A 5,609-nucleotide genomic window follows, 5' to 3' on the forward strand; every position below is an offset into this window, starting at 1 on the left:
ATTTGACCATTTTTTACTATTCATAATTTTCATACTTTCATTTTAAATGTAGTTCCAATATAATAATAAAATATGTTACATCTCACTTTAAATTACTTATCTATTACTTATCTCACTTTAAATATGTTCCAATTTTTTTTTTTGTCCGTCCCATTAAAGGTAATTTATTTTTAATTTTAATAAATTTATTATTTAAACATACTTAATAAATATAAATCAATTTAATTAAATTTGTCACTTCTTATACATAGGGCCTAAATCAAACACGTGTTTTTTTTTGGGAAAATTTTGTATGAACAATGTATAAATCCTCAATTCTTCAAACAAATACACACTTTTTCTTTTAAATAATATCAAATTAATATTTATTTTTTTATATTATACTAAAAAATAATTTTACATTCAAAATATTATATTAATACTTATTTATATCACATCGTGTAACTATTTTTTACTATTCAAATTCTAAATACCAAATTTAAACCTTCAAAAAGTGGGAAGAATGTTACATGGAGAAATTATGGCATTTGAATGTAACAATGAATGTGCATTTTGGGCAAAAAAATAAAATAAAATAAAAAAATAAATTAAAGTAGCCTTGTATGGAAGAGGAAGCAGCCAATTCATCCATAAAATTTATTTTTTATTGTATGTTTTTATTTTTAATACTATAATGCAGTTTAAAATTTTAATTATGGATTAAATAGCTATAGTAAATCCATATTATTAATTTATTGGATTTAAATGTATTTTGTAGGTGCGAGCCTACAGAAACCCGGTAACTTATTAGGGATATAAATTAGGGTTGTGATCCAAAAGCGCAGTTTTCTCAAGAGGGATTGCATAATAGATTTAAAGAATACAAAATCATCCGTTAATTTGTAGATGTGAATCCGTTTGTGCTAATGGAATAAAGTTAGATTTTAATTGCTTTATTATTTTTTTTATCTCAATTCTTTCAACACGGATGGGCTTAGGGTTTAATTTCCGATAAATTTCGACATGCAATTCGATTTTGAATCAATACTATTTGTTTGTGCTATTCATTCTTCGATCAATTCGATCTTACAAATTTTCTCGGCAAGAAATTGTAGGCCAAAAATTGAGGCTATGTTTAGATAAAAGATTTTTGGAGAGTTTTAAAGTTTTACAAGTTTGAAAAAAACGTAAAAATTAATATTCGATTTAATGTTTTGTAAAATAAAAAAATATAGTATTTAATGCTCCATCCGTTCCGTAAGAAGTATGTCATTTTTTATTTTTGTCCGTCCAAAAAAAATAATATCATTTTAAAATTAGAGTGCTTTTTTATATATATAAATGTATTATCTAAATACTGATATCATATCTGCTATAATGTAGACACAGTATTTTAGGAATAGTGTAATTAGTAGATAATTAAGAATGTATTAGTGAAAATAATTATCCAATAATATAAATAATTATAAATTAAGATTAAGATAACTAATTAGTTTAATTAAAATTAAAAAAAAAATAAAAAATTTAAAATGAGATTGAAGTGTGTAATCATTTTTCAAAAAAAGAAAATGACATGGTATGTGGGACGGACAAAAACGACAACATGAACATGGTATCCGGGACGGAGAGGAGTACATTGAAATTTTATGGAACAAATGACATATCTATATGTGTATTTTTCAACATTGAGACGTGCTTACCACCCTATTTGCCTATAGCAAAAGCAAAGAACAAAGAAGGGCATTTTGGTCAATCTAAAGAAGGGCAGTTTGGACCATACAATAAATATAGCTACAGATGTAGTTTGTAATTGAACCATCAATGCTGAACTCTGATTGGCTGTCAACCATTAGTCAACTCTTTTGAACAATATGGAATGCCTTCCTTAGCCCTAACGTTTTAAAATGAAATAATTTTATTGTCTAATATAAAGAATTGTATTGAAAATATAAAATATATTCTCTCTATTCAAAGGTATACATATTTTTATGTTAGCACGTTCAATTACAAAGTAAATATTTTATTAAATACCTCATTTTTTTTACGGTATTCTTACTTTATATCACATCATTACTTTTGTAAAAAATAATAATAATAATAATAATGACAAAAATATCATTACACTACTTTTAACTATTTACTATAATTAAAATATTATTATTTCTTAAACATCGCATTAAAAATAAATGTATATTTTATATGTGGACGGAGGAAATATTATTTTAGATTGAATATTTAACTTTTGACTTTTTATAACGAGTATTTGAATTTTTTATTTTACTTTTTTTTTTTTATTTTTTTGTATAAAATATTTTATACTCCCCTGTCCTAGGTAATATGTCTATTTTTTCTATTTTTGTCCGTTCTAAGTAATTTGTCTTTTTTTTAGAAATATAATTATACACTTTAATCATATTTTAAAATTAATAATTAATAATTTCTTTTATTTCAAGTAAACTATTTAGTTATCTTAATTTTATTATATAATTATTTTTATTAAATTATAATTATTTTTACTAGTATACTTGTTAATTATTTACTAATTATTTAACACCTAAAACTTCGTGTCTAAGCAAAAGTAGACCATTTAAATGGGACGGAGTAAATATTTATTATTATCATTTTTGGGAATCGTAATTGAAAATTGAAAAATATCAAAAAGAACAAAACAAATGTGTTTATTTGGTTTTCTAATTTAAGGGTTTTACATATTACTCCATATATATATATACATACATGCGCGTGCGAAGGAAGAATGAGAATTATATTGTTAATATAAAAAAAATATATATTTTCTGTTGAATCTAAAAATTTTGTGAAAGAAGAGATATTTCATTTATCCCGTATATGATGATTTTTTTTAGTGAGGATGTAAATATTTAAGTAACATAGATTAATAGATTATTAATAATAAATTATGATATTATTTTATTATTTTTTATATGAATAATATTGTTGGTATTTTAAATACTATATATCACTAAAGTACATACAATGGATCTCATTTTGTATAAAATAAAATTTTATACTTATAATACAAATAAATAAAAATATGTTATATTTTTATTTATAATTAACTTAAAACTATTTTATAAAAAAAATAATGAGTAATAAATATAGATAAAAGTATTTATTTGTTGAGAAATGAGATAGAAATAAATGAATTTTATTCTGTAAAATTAATAGTCATTTTACCTTAAAAGAATAATTTAATTAATTTATATTTATTAAATATATTTAAAATGAATAAATTTATTAAAAATAGAATGAATGGTTCTAAAGGACGAATAAAAAATGTGAGCATGAAGGAGGGAGTATTAACATTTGCTATCTGAGTTACATATTATATTGTGTTATATAATTTATTTATTTTACAATGATGTTAAAATCAAAATTTATTGTGCTATAATTAAAATTATATTTTGTTATATAATTATATAATTTGATATTGAAATATTTGTTATATATTATACTCCCTCCGTTCCAGATATCATGTCCACGTTGCCGTTTCTGTCCGTCCCACATGCCATGTCACTTTCCTTTTTTAAAATGATTACACACTTTAATCTCAGTTTAATTTTTTTTTTAAAATTTTAATTAAACTAATTAGTTATCTTAATCTTAATTTATAATTATTTATATTATAGGATAATTATTTTCACTAATACATTCTTAATTATCTACTAATTAACCCCTCATAAAATACTGTGTCTACAGTGTAGCAGATACGGTATTTGGGACAGAGATGGAGTATATAAGTATATTTTATAGTTGGACGAATCCAAATAATAAAATGTATATTCATTGTATGCATAAAAATATTTTTTCTGTCTACTTGTAAAGTTTAATTTTTTTTTTCCGTGTTGGTATTTGAATATTAATTATTATATTAAAATGTAGTATAAATTAAAAAAAAATGACAAAAATACTTATATTAATGTCTTATAATACTAATAGAATGACGTTTATACAAAAAAAAATTATACAAATATAACAATATTATAAATGTTATATACAATAATACAAAAAAAGATAAAAATAAACTTATTAAGTAGACCGAGGAAATATATTTTTATTAAAATATAAAAATAATAAAATAGACAACAAACCATTTATTTGTAATGAAAAATAGATTTACAAAAATAAATAGAATGCTAATAAAATATTTATCAACACCTTACCTTACGCATTTTCTTAAAATGTCAAACTTTGGTGACGAAATAAAAAAAATAAAAGTTAATTGATCAATTAAATATCCATTTAACGAAAATAGCAATGTGATCACCCGACACGTCAGTAATTACATCGCCCAACAAAGTACCGTCCGTTTCTTTTGACTAATTCAATTTTGAGATCTTAAATTTTATACTCCCTCCGTCCAAATACCATGTTCATATTGCCGTTTTTATCCGTCCTATATATCATGTCATTTTTTTTGGAAAATAATTACACATTTTAATCTTATTTTAATTTTTTTAATTTATTTTTTTTAAATTTTAATTAAACTTATTAGTTATCTTAATCTTAATTTATAATTATTTATATTATAAGATAATTATTTTCACTAATACATTTTTAATTATCTACTAATTACATCCCTCCTAAAATACCGTGTCTACAGTCTAACAGACACGGTATTTAGGACGGAGGGAGTATTTAAATAGGATTTAGTATTTTATTTAATTTTTGTTAATAAAATATATAATTTAAATTAGAATTGGCAAAAATTAACTTCACATGAGATAATTAAATTTTTATTAATACTAATTCATTCCGTTCAATTCTAAGAGTTTCGTCTATTTTTTTCGTGTTATCTTTGAATATTAATTATTATATCAAAACGTAGTATAAATTAGAAAAAATTACAAAAATATTTTCATTAGTGTTTTATAATATTAATAGAAAAAAATTTGTACAAAAAATTATACAAATATAAAGATATTTTTAATATAAATACACTAATGTAAAAAGTGAATGTAACTCTTAGAAATGGACAAAGAGAATACTATTTTTTTTCTATTTCTTTTTACTATAATTCTTTTTTATATTTTTATATATATATTTTTTAAAATTTGTATCCGATCAAATAAAAATAAACTTCTATGGCGAATAAAGTACTCCCTCAGTCTCTTAAGTAAATATTCATTTGCTTTTTGCGCGTCGTTTTAGAAATATTAGTATTATATTGAGATAGAGTAGGAATAAAGTAGAAATGACTAAAATAACCTTGTTAGTACGTGTGATATAAATGCAATGACATTTGTGTAATATATTGTAAGTTGTAAAAATATTTGTAATATTAGGTAGGTGATACAGTTACTAAAAAAAAATATTTTATTATAAGACAGATTAAAATGAAAATATAGATACTTTATTACGGGATTGTGGGAGTATTTATTTTAAGTCATTTTCCATTTATTGAACCATTGACCAAATCATTATTTATTTATTTATTTATTTTGGATCTCGACAAATCCCGAGATGGATTACTTTTATTACAAACTTTCCGAACTCCCAAGTTCCCAACAAGACGGTACATATATAGCATGAGGGGCATTTTGGTCATTTTACTATAGGATCTCCGTGAACGTGCGCATCATGGAATTCGTAGGGGCAATTACGTCATTTCA

The sequence above is a fragment of the Andrographis paniculata genome, unplaced genomic scaffold, assembly GCF_009805555.1.
Source record: "Andrographis paniculata isolate CXL003 unplaced genomic scaffold, ASM980555v1 Contig26END, whole genome shotgun sequence".
Classification (NCBI taxonomy): Eukaryota; Viridiplantae; Streptophyta; class Magnoliopsida; order Lamiales; family Acanthaceae; genus Andrographis; species Andrographis paniculata.